This window comes from Emys orbicularis, chromosome 2 (assembly GCF_028017835.1).
Source record: "Emys orbicularis isolate rEmyOrb1 chromosome 2, rEmyOrb1.hap1, whole genome shotgun sequence".
Classification (NCBI taxonomy): domain Eukaryota; kingdom Metazoa; phylum Chordata; order Testudines; family Emydidae; genus Emys; species Emys orbicularis.
Genome location: NC_088684.1, coordinates 132,630,085 through 132,649,457, shown reverse-complemented (window position 1 = coordinate 132,649,457; position 19,373 = coordinate 132,630,085).

Genomic DNA, 19,373 nt, shown 5'->3' with positions numbered 1-19,373 from the left:
TCTCAAAGGTTCTCTAGCTCAGCAGTTTACTCACCCTGCCCCTCCTCCAGCATGGCAGGTGTCATGAGACCAGCTGTGAAAGGGTTAATGAGCCTAGGCAAAGTTAACAAGGGACAGGCAATAAATGGCTCCAGCTGTGTATAATTAACTGTAATACTGTGAAGTAAATGACTTTTATTGGCAAGCATGTCATAACTTCATTAAAAGTCATATTTACAGCCCTCTCGCATGGAATGAGTACTCGTGTAGTCTGCAATTTAATGAGTACTCATTTTCACCTTGTTCCAATTATCCCCCACCCACCCCTCACTCCCCAAGCTCAGGGAACATGAAGATGAAATACAAAAGGAGTGTAATTAGGGCTGGCACAGATCTTTTCAGGAAACACTTTCCTCCACTCCAACACAATTGTTTCTATCTTTTTAAAGTATATTATTAGTAGTAGTATTTAAAATACATAATTTCCTTTGCTCCCCAAAGCATTATTTAAATAACAGTCATTAAGCAATGACTCCACAGGAAAGATTTCAAAGCCTGGGTCTCCAGATAGCTAAGCACCTGAGAGGCAGTGTCTAATGAGGTCCGGCAACATGACCAAGGCAGTTTACACAATAGGAAATTACTATCGTTTAAAGCAGGACATTTGCTATTTTGCTTAATTACATCCAGGGGTGGTGAGAACATGCCGAAGGCTCCCCCAACAGCTAAGAAAATGCTCCTTCCTCCTCAAAGCTAGAACCTGTTCTACATCGCCCATGTGCTGTCCTCTCCCATGCGCTCTTCTGGATAAAGGATGAACTTTAGCGCTGGGCAGGAAACAGTTTTCCCATCCTGCTGAAATTTTCAAGATTTCAACAACTTTTTCCACCCTGAATTGGGAAGAAATATCAAAATCTCAACAAAATTTGCTAACCAAAAATCGGAGGGGGGAGATGTTAGCTTGGGTTACTCACACTAACCCCCCAGTTCGAACTAAGATACGCAACTTTCAGCTACGTGAATAACGTAGCTGAAGTCGAAGTACCTTAGTTCGAACTACAAGGTACTTACCGCGGGTCCACACGCGGCAGGCAGGCTCCCCCGTTGACTCCGCGTACTCCTCTCGCGGAGCAGGAGTACCGGCGTCGACGGCGAGCACTTCCGGGATCGATTTATCGCATCTAGACAAGACGCGATAAATCGATCCCAGAAGATCGATTGCTTACCGCCGAACCCGGAGGTAAGTATAGACGTACCCTCAGTTCAATAACTTTTAAATGTTTTGTTTCAATTTTGACCGTTTTCATTTTTTAAAAAAAAATATTGTTACTCTAGGTAGCTTACATTTAAAAAAAAAGTTGTTTTGAACTGAAAAAACAGAATTTTTCATTTTGAAATTGTTCAAACATCCCATTTTGACAATTTCAAATTTTTTTTTTTCCAAACATGTTTCTGGTCAAGAAATTCATTGAAACTGACCCTTTCTCACAATGTTTCAGTTTTGACAAATTGGCATTTTCTGATGAAAAATATTTAGTCAAAAAAATTCCTGACAAGCTTTGGTAAAATTCACCCTTGTGCAGGGCAGTAACCCTGGACTTCCCTGTGCGTGCACTCTGCACTCTGAAATTCCCCCTTTAAGTGCCAGCTACTAGGGAAGCAAGCTCAGCATAAAATACTTCTTCCCATCTATTGTATAAAGCTTCCACTGGACTGGAGAGATGTTATGTTAAAGGTTTGGGGCTCAAAAATGACAAACTTTATCTATTGCCATATCTAGCTATCAATGTATCATTTAAAAATGTATACATTAAAGGGGCCACATTATTTAGGACCCAATTCTAATGTTTTTTACTCAGAATACCTTCCTTGTTGATTTATTACTTGTTACTTATTTAAACAAATAGGACTATCGGCATGGTAATGTGAGTAACGTGATCAGAATCTGGACCATAGAAACAACTAATGTTATCATATAGCATTTTTTTTTCGGGGGGGGGCGGTCTTTCTGTTTTTTGCAAGTGGAGGCTATAGTAGCAGTAACAAGAAGGTTTTAATTGTGGGAGCCAACAAAAGCTATCTTTGTGATCATGGTTTTTGATTGACACAAAACAAACAAGTCAAGTTTAATGACCCAGAATAACACCAGCTGTTTATATAAAACCATGTAATGCCACCATTACAGCTTTTCCAGTGCATTTCACAGAATACACACAGTACAATACAATTTTAGGGCCTGATCCTTCAAGATTTTGTGTCAGATACAAAATATTGCAGGTGCTGGGCTTTCAGCAAACTCAGCATGTTGAGGACAGGAAGGAAATATTTCTCTGCCAGGTAGATTCCTAATAATTGGCATCCTTTTGAAGCATCTCAGAGATCTGGAATGTTGGAATGAGTCCTGGGATAATGGGCAGAGTGAAAATAAGTTGGTCAAAGGTGCATGGCAGATGCAATTTATCATGCAGCACTGCATCAGAATCATAAATGGCTACTTCTGATTTGGTAACATTTTGCCCCCACTTTGCACTGGTGTAAATGACTCCACAAGGTGCCAGGCAATGGAGAACTGGGCCCCAGATGTGCAAATGATTAGAGCTATAGATTTACAGTCCTCTATAACATCACAACCATTGGTGAGAATGCATGTAAGCTCGAGCACATTCATTTCAATATGCAACTGCTCTCTTATTTTTTCTCTTCCATCATCTTTCCAGTCCAGACTCAGGTATAAACAAAACTGATCCAGCAATTGCCTCGACCCAGCCTGGCTCATAAAGATGACCTCGGCTTACGCCCCTACACACATCTGAAGAGCAGTGTAAAGGGAATGCTTTATAACTAGCCACCAGTCTTGAGGGCTGTCAGCAGAAGGATTCACAGGCATCCCAACAAGCCAGAGCATGTAAACAGAGTTGTTGATGACCAGATAGTACCTCATGAACAATAATGGTTCCTAACCAGACATCAGTAAGCAGTATGACAACCAAAAGCCTCATAAAACAAGTGGGGATACGTAGATCTTCTCACAAAGAGGAAATTAAAAGTAAAGCAATACCTAGAGCAACCCTGTGCCCCACACAGTGTTCAGTTATAGAACATGGCTTCACTGCAGTTGTACACTGATTTACATCAGCCGAGGATCCGGCCCAACGTATGTAGTGACGCTCCTATCGATAGGATTTGAATTGAAGTGGTGGGGGCATGGAACTCCTGAAAGCTGTGAATTTTGTTGGTTTGTTATTCATTATGGATGAAATTCTTCCCTGTGCAGAGGGAGCAGCCCAAGTCATAGGCACCAATTCAGTCCCACTTTGTTTCTTTTGGCCAAGATTCTTACAAATGACTAGTGATTTCAGGTGCTCCGTTGAGACACCCTACAGAGGCCTGGTGCTCTGGTGAAAACCAGATCCGCTTTGAGGAGGGACACTCAAATACTGAGGTGACCACAATCACTAGTGACTTGTGAAAATCTTGGCCTCTGCTGACTTTCTTGGCCTCTTGGCCTTGTACTTTCCTCTGCCTTGTGAAATTCCCCTCTGGGTAGAGATGCCAGCACAAGACCCACGCACCACTTAACTTCCACTTATAGGCAAGGAGAGGAAGGATGGTCCAGTGATGATGGGGTTAGCCTGGGAGCTGGGGTTCAGTTTTAGCTCCATCACAGATTTCTCATGTGACCTTAGTCACGTGGTCTCTCTGGGCCTCAGTTCCCAGCTGTAAAATGGGGATAGTGGCACTTCCCTACATCACTGGTGTGCTGTGAGGATAAATACATTTAAAAGTTTGTGAAGGGCTCAAATATTATGACAATAGAGGGGGGAGGGCATATAACCACCTTAGATACATAGATAGATTAGATTATTAGATTAGATTAGATAGATGATTAGATTAGATAGTTTTGAGGGTTGTGCTGGCCTCTCTGAGCAGGGATGAATTTCACCACACACGAACCTGTCTGAGATCATGAAGGGATGTTGCCTGTCTGCTCGGAAACCATTGCCAGAGTGCCTCAGCAAAACAAAATGAGCACTCTCACTGAATCATAGCACCCTAGACAGCAACGTCACAATTCATTCCCTTCCACGGATCTAAAGGAACCGGGACTAGAGCCAATTATTTTGATGTGAAAAGCACAATAATTAGGCAAACCATGGCCATCAATAGGGTACTGACAACATCTTTCTCCTGTCAACAAAGACTGGGAAGACATAATAAAATTAGAATAAAAGCCTTGCTCTAGCAGGCGTGATTTTTCATTCATCTGTCTGGAACCGAGCTCCCCCCTCACCTTTCCCCTCACCGTTCCACAGATTGTAAATCTATTAGCTCCTCATACCCGTGTTATGTGATTTCCAGCAGCCCTAACAAAGGCTGGTGTTTCTATATTATTCATAAGCTAATGGATCTGGCATGTCATGTTTGTTGTATTTTAACAAATGATCTGAAAACACTGCAGTTCTTCTCACTGCTTGGCAAGGGGTGGGAGAATGAGCCTGAAAGGGGATTGTCTTCGTAGGGTGAATTTCATTATTATTATTTGTATTGTGCTAGCACGGGGATGCCTTGACCAAGATCTGGGCCCTGCTGTGCCAGGTGCTGTCCAAATACTTATTAAGAGATAGTCCCTGTCCTGGAGAGCTTGCCATCTAAATAGACAAGACAGTATTATTATCCCCATTGTATAGGCAGGGAACTGAGACACAGAGAGATTAAGTGACTCACCCAAGGTTGTACAGGAAGTCGGTGGCAGAACAATGAACTGATTTTTCCTGAGTTCCAGCCCAGTGGCTCCTCTCACAAGATCATCCTTCCTTCCAGTTCATCCTTGTGCGGGGTACCAGCACAAGTCCCAAGCACCACTCAAGTCTCACTGAAGCCCTCAAAATAGATCTGAAGTAGGATTTTAATTCACCTCTGTGTAAAAAGCCATCATAGAGCCTACTCTGGGGACTTGGGGGAATTTTACTCCTACTGACAAACAGTAAACATAATGTTCCATGTGGATTTTACAAACAGATACAAGGATGAATAGGTCTGACTTTGCAGAGCTTGACAATATCCCCTTTAAATCTTTAATGTTTCTGTGGGAGAAGTTTATGCACAGGTACACCTCTACCCCGGTATAACACGACCCGATATAACACAAATTCGGATATAACGCGGTAAAGCAGCGCTCCGAGGGGGCGGGGCTGTGCACTCCAGCGGATCAAAGCAAGTTCGATATAACGCGGTTTCACCTATAATGCGGTAAGATTTTTTGGCTCCCGAGGACAGCGTTATATCAGGGTAGAGGTGTATTAGTAGGAGCTACACAGTGCAACTTGCATGATAAGATGTCATGCACAGTTACTACAACTTCCCAGGAAGTCTTGACCTGACAGGGGAAGATACAGGTTTGTTCTGTCAGCTTTAAACATATTTTCCATTCATTTGAATTCATCAGTTCTGGCTGTTATTCTACAATCCTTGTTTATGAAACTCAGACACCTACCAGGATGCATTATATCATAAATATCACTGATAATTGTGTGGTACGGTAATTGCAAATAGCGGTGATTAATTCCTACAATAATGTCTGTCCTAAGAACAATTGATTTTATTTCCAGACATGCACAGGCTTCCCGTGGGAAATGCTTTCACACAGTTATTATTAGTAATATATATTTTTTCAGTGCGGGAGGGGAAGGGGAATGAAAGAATCGGTGATTACTTTGGATTTGTCGCCACTAACTCCTTAGGATCATTTTAGTATTAATGATGCTATAGCTCTCAAGGTAGAAGAAACACAGACAGAGTTATATGAAAATTATATGGAGATGATGAAAGTTGGGGAAACCACCATGGTCTCTCTGTGGGAGTGGGGGTCACAAATATAAAGCTGTGGGATCAACCTCTTCTCTGTAATGCATTTTGCATTCTTAAAAGAAGCTCAGTAATGAATATAGAGAGTCTGTGACACTAAGGGACTCTTCCCAAGTCCCCATGCTCTTTGTATTGTAAATTGTTTGTGGCCTCTTAGGAATTCCAAGCTTATGCTGCACTGCAGCTTTGGGTGCATGAGCTAGTGGGAGCCTTGAGGGAGCCTGATTTTCAGAAAGTGCCTTGTGAAAATCAGGCCCTTCTAAGATGACTCAGGTTGGGCATCCAGGTTGTAAGGCACCCACGATCACTAGTCACTGTTGAAAATCTTGGCTTATGGCCATAGGTGGCAAAGGGGGAAGACAACCCAGATCCTCCTGTTCTAAAGGTTAAATCTATTTATACAAATGTAAATCCAGGGGATTGACTCCTGATTCACATGGGTGTAAGTGTGAGGAGAATCAAGCCCATCCTTCTCATGGATGAATGTTGCAGTTATCTTTCCTAAAATACCCTGACACCACAGCAGCTTCCTGGTGTGGATCTCAAGATGTTGTGCAATATCTCACAATAAAACAGTTAAAAGGAAAGTTCAGCCATAGATGAGATTAGGAATAGCCCTTGTGACAGCTAATGTGTATGCATGTATGTATGTGAAACACCGCCCTCTGCTGAACAGAACCAGATTTTCTTAAGTGTGTGACATAGCCTCCATACTGATAACAGCTCATGGAGATTCTCCTTTAAGTCATGTAATAGAGGCTTGTCCTTTGGGGATGAAATTCATCCTTGAATCAACAGCCAGCATAAGGCCTATGTACCTTTGAAACCTCAAAATAGGTCATAAGTGGGACTTAACTGGTGCATATGTCTTGTACAGAGGGATGAATTTCACTCTGGCTGAATATTTTCTGCAGTGTGCTCTCCTATTATAGGAATGTAACAGACAGACAACACAGAATGTTGCTTGCTAGCTCATAGCTCTGTGGGATTGGCGGGTCAGCAAAGCTCTTTCTCCCATGAATGCATATTCCTTGCAACTTAATTACCAGCAATTAGTGATTTTAACAAAATTGTTGCTGCAGTTTTGCTGGAATAACAGTTACAAATGGAGAGTCTGTTTAATTTTTGTAAGATTTCTTTTTCATATACATCTAATTAAAGTATCTGTCAGGTCAATCATGTTATGCTCAAGTTAATTGAACAGAAAAAAAAATCTAATAGCCCCTCTATTAGATTTTTCTGGTTAATGTCAGAGTTCTATCGATTTTTTTTTAATTAGACATTTTTGTTAATGAATTTTCACAAATTAAAATCAGACTCATGAACGCACCTCTGGCGGTTCTCAGGATACTGCTACAAATGCTCAGTTGTTCATTCCCCCTAATAGCAGATTCCATACACTCATGAGGGGAGATATGAAACCTGGTTCTAGTCTTCTTCCATTGGTTTTACACTGGTGTAATTCCATTGATTTCAGTGGAGATACTCCCAATTTACATTGGTACAGGTGAGATCCTTCCACTGATGCTCCTGGGGATTTTTATTGCCTTTACATTTTATAGAAAAACATTAATGTTTGGATTGAACCATTCTGCTTAAATCTGTAGTTTCCTCCTCACTCCCACCTCATCAGAATAGCATGCTCCCAGTTAAGTGCTGGTTGTAAGGAATGGATGCTGTCAGTAGTGAAAACAAAACAGGGAGAATTAGTTGTTCATCTGATTTTGCTAATGCTCTAAAATCTCTATAGTAACAAAGTCATTATATGGGAATTGACTTCCCCTCTGGAAGTGGTTCAGTTTAACTGTGGACACACAGTGGCTCTTGCTTGACAAGGTATGCTGTAATCAAGGGAATAGACTAGAGTAACTGCCACTTTAATACTGCCTAGCCTATTGGTACTTAATCCTTCAAAATAGGGTTTAAAAGGCATATGGATATTTTGTATTGGCTAAGTGTGTGTGGGCGATTTCATACTATACATCTGAGTTAGATATATGCTAAATTTATTATTATTATATATTATTATTAAGCACATTTAAGTCCTGAGTGTGTTTGTGCATTGAAATAAGATTTGAGGCCTGCAGTTTATTTCTTCAGCAAGAAAGCCTTGTTAGGAATCCTTTTAACTACAAGAACATTAAACTGAAACCAATTATTTACTGAGTTAGTGAAACGAAGCCTCTATCCACTTGGTAATAAAAGACCCTACAAGGTGTTATGGTTGTTATTGGCTCTGTCAGAACTTTTTCTCAGAATGTAAATCTATTGCTACTTTGCAGGGCTGGCCAATGAGGCTCTATGGCTAATCAATATTTTGCAGGCAACAAGCCAATGATTAGCTCTAACCTTGGAGTAACAAGAAAAGCAAAGAAAATATGAACCTGCCGCTCCAAAATTCCTCTGTCAGAATGGAAAGCTCGGTGTAAAGACTTTAAAACAATGCATTTGATCTGCAAATTGTTCTCACAGAGGCTTATGTTACCTCTGTGGACAGCCTATCCGAACTACACTGACCACAAGTTCGATGCCAACTGTATAAAACAAACAAACAAACAAAAACCTGCATATGCTGTAGTGGGAAGAATTTTGTAGCACCCACCAGTTTTTAAACATTATTTGGGATGTTATAGAAATAATGTCATTATACATGTCATGAAATGCTGCATTAGTGTTATAGCTATTGTTTTGTAATGATTGTAGCCCCCACAGCCCCCATTAAGGACTGGGGCCTCACTGTGTTAGCCCATATATAAGCGTGTTTAAAAGAAAGTCTCGTCTCTGAACAGCATATCGTCTTTAGCCCTGACTCTACAGTGGGCAAATTGTGGACCCTCATAGACCCCAATAGAGGGAGGAGTTCACCCATACAAAGCTCATTGCAGGATCAAAACACAAGATGCAACAAGTGAATGTAAGGAAAAATGGGAAGGAATCAGGGAGGAAGGACTAAGGTAACAGCAATAAGAATGTCATGAGAACATGTCATCTGAATGGCTTTGAGTCAAGCTTAAGCACATGCCTGTCTTTAAGTATGTCCATAAAGTTAGGTAAATAGTTAAGTACCTTGCTGAATGTTTGTGTATATATATATATATATATATATCATAGAACTGTAGGGCTGCATGGGATCTAGAGGTCATCTAGTCTAGCCCTCTGTGCTAAGAGCAAATATACCTAGACCTCCCTTACAGGTGTTTGTCTAACCTGTTCTTCAAAACCTTCAATGACAGGAATTCCATGACCTCCCTTGATAACATATTTCAGTACATAATTATTCCTAATGTTAGAAATATTTTGCTAAGATCTACCTTAAATCTCCCTTTGCTGCAGATGAAGTTGACTACTTCTTGTCCTACTTAAGTGGACATGGAGAACAATGGATCATTGTCCTGTACATATATACACCTGATGCTTTGTGTTTATGTTAGAGAAGGCAGATCAAATACATTCAGGTGGCACTTGGAGTGGAAGGTAATGAGGTTTGCAACGGTCCTTACTTCCTCGGGAAGTTCACTCCACAGCCTTGGATGGGCTCCCAAGAAAGCCCTTTCCCCTGCTCAGCAGGCATTGCCCTCACTGTACAAAGGTCCATGGTGCCAGAGGAGCAAAGTTTTTGACCATAATCTTCATCCTGGAGCTTTAGCCCATCTTTTAGAGACTTTGTGCCCAGGCCATTATGTGCTTTGACATCCTTTAAGCATTAAGTGCTTTGAGACCTTGAACTTGATTCAGTGTTCTATGGGAAACCAACATAGGGAGCAGAGGACAGGTTTGATGGTATATGGTAGCTTGTGTTGCTAAGCCCTGTAGTGGGAGGAGTTTCCTAAGCACTGAACGCTTCCTGCACAGGTTATATGAATTAGTGGTAATTATAGATATCAAAAAGCCATGGTATAATTGCAACTGAATTGCAATGTAAGTACATTCACTGTATTGTAAAAGGTAGCACAATACAACCAGTTACAGTTTTAATACGGTGACTATAATTACAGTATAATTACAATGTGTCTGTGCTTTTCAGTAAATAAACTCCACTAAATAAGTCCACCCCACTGTGCATTCCCAATGCACACACACACACAAAGTACTAGAGATAGACAGTCACCCCCTTTTGTCAGTGTGTATTCTCACAGTATCCTAATATCTTGTTTGCTGAACGCACATAAAAAAGTGTCTGTATGAAACATACAGCCCCTGAGTGATGGATGTGTATTATAATAATGTAAGAAACCCGATGATGTATGAAAATGCTCTCACTGGGGCTTAATGAATGCATCCCTGTTAAAAATAATTAATTTTGTTCCCAGGGATTGATTTGGACCACAACATCAGTAATGTAGCTAAGACTGCTACCCTTAGCCCTAAAAACAATTTTCCCCACAATGAAGATTAATCCCTTTTTATTGTGTTGATGAAATAACAACATGATCATAAAGCATAAGAGAACAAGAGGAAGTTGACAAAGTACGTCTTTGATTAATTGCCTTAATAGATCATAGGTTGCTGACTGAGGAGATTTTTTTCAGTGCTCATTTTTCAGTGTTTAAAACTTTAATGCAAGGGGGGGGAGGGGACTGCAGCCAGTTAAAGAAAAACCATGAACATTATTATGTGCATGAGGCATCAAGCAAAGGAACTTGATGGACAGTTGCTGTTCTCTTGGAAGGGGTTCTAAGAGGTTGTCTAAAAGACAGAAAGAGAAGGATGGTCCAGAAGGTAGGGTGAAAAATTGGGACTCAGGACATTTGTGTTAAATTCTTTGCTCTGCTACACACTGCCTGCATGACCTTGAGAAAGTCATTTAGTCTCTCTGTGCCTCAGTTCCCTATCTGAACAATCGTGATAAGAGCTCTTCCCTATCTCCCAAGGTGGTGCAAGGAAAAACTACATTAAAGATTGTGAGGTGCTCTGATACTATGGGAATGGGGCACATACAAATATCTAAGATAGACAGATATTGAAGTAGACCTGCAACTGGAGTTTTCTGTTTCTCCTCATCAGATGATGATATGATACTACAGCAGACTATGTTGCTACATTCCTTCTAGTACGGTGGACTGGCATGTGGTTAAGGTAGTAAGATTTTTGGTTCAGTTCCTGGCTTTGCCATAGATTCACTTTGTGACCTTAGGCAAGTTACACAGGACCTGATTAAAAACCCATGGATACTTTCAATGGACTTCAAAGGGGTTTGGATTAGGCGGTGATTCAGCAAAATGCTTAAGTACTTGGTTCAGTTCCAATGGTTTAAAGTTAAGCATGTGCTTAAAGAGTGCTTGGCTGAACTGGGTCTTAATCTCTCTGGGTCTCAGTTCTCCAGCTGTAAAATGGAGATAACGTTACTTCCCTCCCTCAGGACAGCTGTGAGGACAGCTTCGTTAAAGCTATCAGCTGCTCAGATACTAGAATGATGGGAAGCATATAGATACTAAGATAAAGGATTTCTAGCTAACCAACTGTAGGTGATGCAAGCTGATATGATGGGCATTTAGATAAAGCTTTCAGAAAAGAGTTAATCCTTTTAACTTTCTTTATTAAATAATTATCCCTTGACATTCTCTAGCATCATCCAAGGATCTCAAAGTACTTTGCAAATTTGAATTCAGCTTCATACCACCTTGAGACATAGGTACATATTATTGTCCCCATTCTACAGATGTGGAAACTGAGGGATGGAAATCTGGAGTCTACATTTTTCAAAAGCGTCCACTAACTTTGAGTGCTTCAAATTTTGGGAACTCAGCTCGAGACTTTGCTTTGCTTTTTGGAGTTGCCTTCATTTCACTTTGACTTCAGAGCTGGGGTTGCTTAGGACTTTGGGAAAATCATCTCCATTTGTCTTGAGCTGGGCACCCAAAATTTGAAACACTGCAGCATGCAAACTCAGTGGCCACTTTTAAAAATGTTTGGTCTAAATGATAAGCTCGGGGTTTCTCTGTGAATTGGTGGCTCCATCAGGAATAAAACCCAGGACTCCTGATTCTCAATAGCATATTAGATATGTGGAAGCACAGCAAGGCCTGACAGGAATTGGAAGGGAATTTCAAATGCAAACAGTCTTTGTTAGCAAGAGTCAGGCTAACTGAAACCCTAATAACGCGAGATTTGTAGAAGGGAGGATTGTGTGAGGCGAGTGGGAAAGAACTGTGTGAGAAGTTGTTGCAACCTTGTGTAGATAATGTGTAGCCAACATGGTAGACTAGAGTCTAAATAAGTGAGAAAAATAAGATATCAGGATGACCTATGTATAAACAAAATGCAGCTGTTGCTTATTATTGTCTGTAACAAAAGGTATAAATGCTTGCTGTAATTGTTCACCTGTTGAGAGACCTGCCTAGGAGGGGGAGACCCTGTGTCCTAGTGCACTCTCTCCATCTACGCAATTGCAAGAGAAAATAAAGTATCTGACTTTGCTGTACCCAACCATAAGAGTGAGAACTCTGTTATTCTCCGACAGATAAGTAGGGGAAGTAGTGGGGTTCATTAAGTCAAACATAAACAAACAAAAAAGAGAGGATGGAGGATTCTCAGTCAGACTTGGAAGACTGTGTATGTCAGATAGGAAGATTGAGGAACTGCTCCATGGAAAGGACAGTTACTTTAATGGGATCTCCAGCAGCTGTTCCAAATGGCCTCTCAAGGACTTGTAAATTTAGTAGGCCTGGAGGGGGGAGTTGTTTTGTTTCTTCCCTCCTTTTTCTTCTTTAATGCTTGAAAGTGCTGTCACATTAGAAGCATCTCAACCATTTAAAATCCTCCCCAAAGAGGCCAGTAATTCAAGTACATTCCCTGCCCCCCACCTTCAATTGCCAATCATGCAGTTCCAAAGTGGGTCATCACCTATCTTGTTAAGGAAACATCTTTTTGTTTCGCAAGCAAGGCAATTTGCCAGTTCTGTAGGGCTCTTGAGAGGTTTCTGTTTGGATTCCAAATGGCTAGGCTTTAAAAAGCACCCCCTGGAACCTGCCATGACAAAGTTGTAAGGTGAAATTCAGACCCGTGCACGGGGTCAGTACAATGCCTTTGCAACACTTAAATCCTTAAAATAGGACTTATGTGGCACTTAAGTAATGCACAGGCCTTTTGCTGGTCCCTCTTCTCAGGACTGAATTTAACTCCAAGTGAAAGAGGGCTCCCTGCCCTAGGAAAGTATAGAGTGTGTACAGGAGCGGGAGATCAGGAACTCCCTGCCGGGTGACAGTGTGCAGATTGCAGTTAGAATTTGCACATGGAAACCCAAAGATCCCGTGCGACAGGGACTGAGGTGCTGAGGCCAGAGTGTTGTTCAGTAGTGCTATGCCAGATGAAGCATCAGAAATGCTGTTCAGTCTAGATCTCCATGTCGATTATTCCCATCAGATTGATTCCTTCAGCTACCTGAGCTTCTGACTTTCCATGAGGTCTCTCCATGCCATAACAAGCCACCTGTCTCCTGATATCAGAACCTAGAGAGGAGGGAAAGAGGATGGTACCGTGACCTTGGCCAGGGTCTCAGCCCCTAGTGGCTTGATCTGAGACAACCTGACAGCACTCTGCACTGCAGTGTGGGCAGCCTGCAGTACCATCTGCTGGCTGACTCCACCTCTGCTCTGACATTTCATCTCTGTTCCGAAATTAGCAGGGAAATGTTCCATACTAAATTACCTTTCAAACTGCAGGCGAGAGAAGAATAATGTGCATTTTAATATGCTGATTTTTATTGGGCTATTGTATAGAACACATTTATCCAATAGAACTTAAATTGGGTGCGCGTTATAGGGAGCAGCATATGTTTGGGGCAGCAGTTAGTGTTGTGCAAACAGAGCCACCTCATTCACTAGTAATGTAATGATCCATCTTATTTAACTGATTTTTACTGTAATTGTTTCAATAATTTAATGGGTTACCAGCATTTAATTATTCAATGTTTAATCATGTAATAGTGTGATGATAAAACAAATAAGGAACAGGAAGGTCAGCATAAAGGGTGTAATTAAAGCAATGCAAATAAATGATATTTTAAAGCACTGGCAATTTTAAAAAAAAGTAAAAAATAGTTTTGGGTTGACTCCGAAAATTATTATTAAAACTTTTCCCTCTCTGGACTCTCTCCAATTTGTCTACATCTTTCCTAAAGTGTCTCACCCAAAACTGGACATGTTTAACTTCAATGGGACTTAAGCATATACTTAAATCTAAATATGTGCTTATCTGCTTTCCTGGTTAGGGCCACATTAAAACAATCTAGTGCCCTAGGCACACCAACCATAAGGTCCCCATAGCACCATCCTCCTGCCATGGCTCTACAGAGTCCCCTAGTCTGCAAGGAGGACCAGCAAAATGTGCTGAAATTTAAAGTGACAGCCTGCAATTGTAACAGAGTTTTTAATACACCCCAAGGCATACAAATGTTTATTTTTTTCCTTTCACCCTGACTCCCCATGTCAGGGTTGGAGAACTTTGCTAAGGTGCAAGCCCTCCAGCACAGTCCTAGTGCCCATAGTTTATACGATATGGATAAAAAGAGGATTCCAGTTTCTGTGACTCACATTTCACCAATGCTAACTTCACTGTATTCGTATTATTATTTTTAATATGTTGCTAACCTTTTAAAATTTATGCCAGGGAAAGGATTAGCTGTTTTGTGGTACCTAAGGGCAAATGGTAGAGCAGCATAATTGCAATAGTTCAAGAACTTACGCCTCACTGCTAGGGAAGAATTTCTAAAATGCTTTATGAAAGATTCATATTAATTTAGTTCACCAGAAGAGAAGAGAGACTTCCATTCCCTTCACCTGTGAAGAATCATTACTTTCCATCTACTATTTGTTCAGGAAATAGCTATACTTATGTCAAGAGCTAAAGTGAAACAAATGTAATTCTTAATGTGAAGTGTCCATATACATTAAGCCATGAAACAAGAATTCTGAATTCCCCCTTCTGCAATGTAGTATTTGCAACTTTTACATAATTTAACTCCATGTTTAGCTACATGAAAGAACTCAGAGTTGATTTTTTACATGATAAAACACTTTGCTGTTGTATTCAAATTACCACCAGTAGCTAGTAAGATCCTTATTCCATTTTTAGACATTTTATCATTATTCTTCATTTAAAATGTCAGCCTCATTCTATCAAATATTCTCTGTACTCTGGTTTGAATAGCTTTACAAGTGTCAGGCTGCAGTTGTCAGAAATAGCAAGTGAAGACATCTTTTGTTTTCTAAAGGAGATAGAAAAAAAGGTGATTTTGTGTTGCAATAGATTGGGTTGAACTGGTTCTGAAAATTTTAGTTTATTCCAACATGTTCAGATACCTCCATAGTGAAATCTAGAGAGATTTCTCTATTTAAATCTGGAAGTGTTATTCCATTGGCTCTGGAGGATTTTAAGATGGACAACAGTATTCTCCTTGCTCCAAAACTGTCCCTATTCTATATTAATCCCTTTCTATGACTTCCCACATACCTTAGTTAGTCTCTAGCTACCGACAGGCAGATTCACAAGATACTGTGATGACAAAGCATATGGGTATGCTATGTTCATGGAGCCATATCGGTCCCAGGATATTAGAGATACAAGGCGGGTGAGGTAATATCTTTTATTTGGACCAATTTCTCCTGGTGAAAGAGATACGCTTTCGAGCTTACAAAAAGAAGAGCTCTATGTAAGCTCGGAAGTTTGTCTCTCTCACCAATAAAAGATGGTCCAATAAAAGATATTACCTCACCTACCTTGCAGGGCCGCCCGCAAGGGGAGGCAAGTCGGGCAATTTGCCCCAGGCCCCGGGCCCCACAGGGGCTCCGTGAGCCCTGGCCTGGTGGTGGTCCGGGTCTTCGTCAGCATTTCGGCAGCGGGGGGCCCTTCAGTGATGCTGAAGAAGTGGAGCGACTGAAGGGCCCCCTGCCGCCGAAGACCCGGACCGCCGCTGGGTGAGTACAAGCGCCGCAGCTCCCCCGCTTTGCCCCAGACCCCCTGAATCCTCTGGGCGGCCCTGCTACCTTGTCTTTCTAAAAATATGGGTGTCTGTTCTATTCCATTCAGATTCTTATACCATGCCCATCACTGTGGTATCTGGGCACTTGAGCAAGAAGCTGAATGGTGATAAAAACCAAATCCTGGTCTCAGTGAAGTTGGTGGGGAAGAGGTTCTGGGTGATGAGACCTTAGTGAAAAGCCACGACTAACATCATCATTCAGCTGTGAAGGATCATCCAGGTCCCCTCCCATGCTGATCTCTCAACTTCATGTGGCATTTCCAAGACTGAGAAAGACTATTGTAAGGCCAAAGAGTTTATGGTTAATTCTGTTCCACAAAGAACAACTTCTGGTTGGGAAAATCTTGGCTCAGCATTACCCAGCCAGGGGCAGGTCTCCATTTCATTCTCCTCTGAGAGCTGTAGCTTCCTGCTGTCAGTTTAAATGCTAAAGCAAACCACATTAGTTCAAAATATAGCTTCTAGCATCAAGAATAAAAGCAGGTGGGAGTATGTAAAAGATCAAGAATTAGGTAAAGAACAGCATTTTTACTTTAGTGAGCTCAGCACTAGAACTAATTACAAGACAAAAATACACATTTTTGTAATTTAAAAAAAATGCTTGTTTTTAATTTAATTTAATTTAGGTTTTTTATTTTTATTTTTTAATTAATAAGGAAATTTTTCAAAAATTGAAACTGTTCTTAACCAGATATACAGCTGGTAGAAATAACAAATCTGACAAATTTTCATAGAAATTTTAAAAAGGATAAGGCATGGGGAAGGGATTGTAATAACTCATATTCACATTATCAACCCAATATTTACTCAAAAAAATCAAAACTCAAAGCATTCCAATGAGCTGTACTCAGTACACTTTGAGGTAGAATAGGGCAGAAGTTCTTAAACTTTTTCATAATATGGATCATATTTGAGTCGAAAAAATACCTCATGCATGCATGCTTCCCTGCCTGTTCACAATTGTGCAGACCATGACTGGATAACATCCCCGTGGCAACTACAATAGTTGCTTACAGGGAAAAGGACACAATGGCTAATACTTCATGTATATAGTACAATGTAGTCTCTGGAAACAAGGAGAAGTCAGTAATATGTGATCCTCCAGATATCTGCACCCATTCTGCACACTGGCATTTGGTCCCTGAACCAGAGTTTGGGTTTAGGATTATTATATTCATGCTGTAAATTGTAAAATTATAATGGAGAAGCCTAGCCTGGTTTAAGTGTGCAAGTAGTCAGCATCCTTTGTGTCATTATGGTTGCATGGCTTTGTTTTTGTCCTGCAGGCAGGGCCAGCTCCAGGCACCAGTTTAACAAGCAGGTGCTTGGGGCGGCCAAAGGAGAGGGGCGGCACCTGCGGCAATTCGGGGGCGGCAGGTCCCTCACTCCCTCTAGGAGTGAAGGACCTGCCGCTGAACTGCCGCCGCCGATCGCGGTTTTTTTTTTTTTTCCCCAATTGTCGCCGCCGATAGCGGCTTTTTTTTTTTTTTTCGCTTGGGGCAGCAGAAATGCTGGAGCCAGCCCTGCCTGCAGGAATATTTTTCAGAAGTTGAGAATAGACTCAAACACTGAGGCTAGCTTTTATTTTTAAAGACTGGACAATTTTAAGACACTTGTTGCTAGACATGCAGCATACCATAAAGGTAATTAAACCTCATGTTTTAGGGCTTAAGGTGATTGTTGCAGGGGTCAGAAAGGAATTCTTCCAATGTAAAGCACGACACAAATTGGCCAGGTTTATTCTGAGGCAGTTTCAGCTTCCCCGGCGGCATTAGCCACAGATGGAGTCAGGATACTGGGTTTGCTGGACCAATGATCTCATGTGGTCTGGCAAATCCTGTCTTTTTAACATAAATTCTTCCTCCCCTTTGCCCCCTAGTAATAATGCCTGCATGTCAAAATATTGGTTACTATACAGCACAGGAAATAAATTGGAGCTGAAAATCTGTCACAACAAGGCTGGGAAAAACAAACAGGAATAAAGAGTTTACTTGGGAATGAACACAACATTTACTGATGTCTCCACTAGCAAAGAGGGGCCATGTGAGGCCAATGGGATGCTTTAAACCTCAGTCACAAGTAATTTCTGGCCTCCTGTTTCACCCTGTTCCTCTTGAGATCCCTAATGAAACATAAGAGTCAGAGGCAAATGCACAGCTTTCAATTAAGGACGATGAGTGGTATCAATGGGAGGAACACTCTCTCCGAAATCCAGCTATCAATCAAGAATTGCGGTACTGTCTGTACATGCAGATAAATCATGCTCTGTTAAAAAGTCATAATAATAATCTATAGATAGATTTAGATATAAATATAAAGTTCATCTCTCTCTCCCTCTCTCCCCATATCACCTCTCCTTTTCTCCCCCCCAGTGAGTTGCATTTACAATACAGAAGCTGATTTAGAAGGCAAGAGTTTACCAAGAAAAAAAACAGAGGCAATTTAAAAATCAGTGTAATTTCCTCGATTTCCTCCCTGCATGTCCTAGAGGCTCCTCAAGGGATATCTGCAGTTTCCGATCAGCTCCGACTAATACAGAATTCACATTTGGCTGGGCTATTATGTCCAAAGTAATATGTAATCCCTCAGGTTAGAATGAAAAGCCAAGTCAAATATTACAGGAAACTTTTCTATTCTGAAAGGTTTCAGAAATAAGCACAATACAAACATATAAAGGGATCCAATTATATGCAAACAGTTATTGCAATCTCCTCCTTAGAAAACACAATTAGATTGCCAGCAAGATTGCTTTTGGATTACTTGGATTAAGCAATGCATTCACAGAGGTTTACAAACTACCTGGAATTTCATTTAGTCTGAAACCCCAAGTTTTAAAACTTAGTTATATAGGGTTTTTTGGTTTCAATTATATGCTAAGGTTCTCCTCTGTGGTCTCAAGTGCATCCATTGCTTTAAAAGGACATTACACTAGGAAAATCTGGCTCCTGGTGATAAAGGAATAATATGAGTGAAAAGATAGCAGTGGCTAATTCCCCCACAAAATTTAGGATGAAATTAAGGTTGCATGTATGTGTCAGTGATTTGAGTGCATAGTACATTAGAGTTCATAAAAACCCTTCAGACATAAGGCAATGCAGAGATTAGGCTATATTTCCCAGAGAAAGCATCCTAATCACTTTAAATCTGCCCCTAGAGAGACGTCTCCCATTTCCCTGTGTTGCACAAAGAGTGCATAGGAACATAGGAATTGCCATCCCAGAGCAAACAGGGATCCACCCATCTGCCCTCCAACAGTGGCCAGTAGAATCAATTTTAAAAAAAAACAAAATATTCATGAAAATTTTCATTTTTTGTCTAATTTTGATTTTTTTCACAAATATTCCATTTCATTTTTTCATCAAATTTCATCAAGATGTTCAAAATTTGTATTTTTAATCCCTATCTAGTACCTAGTACCAGGTGCTTTTGAAATAACTTGCCCACAGGGTGAATTTTTTTCCTCAATTAGAGCCTGGTTTATGGACTGACACATGATAAAAGGCTCTCCTGGGATGCTATGTTACATGGTTAATAAGCTTAGCTTCATCAG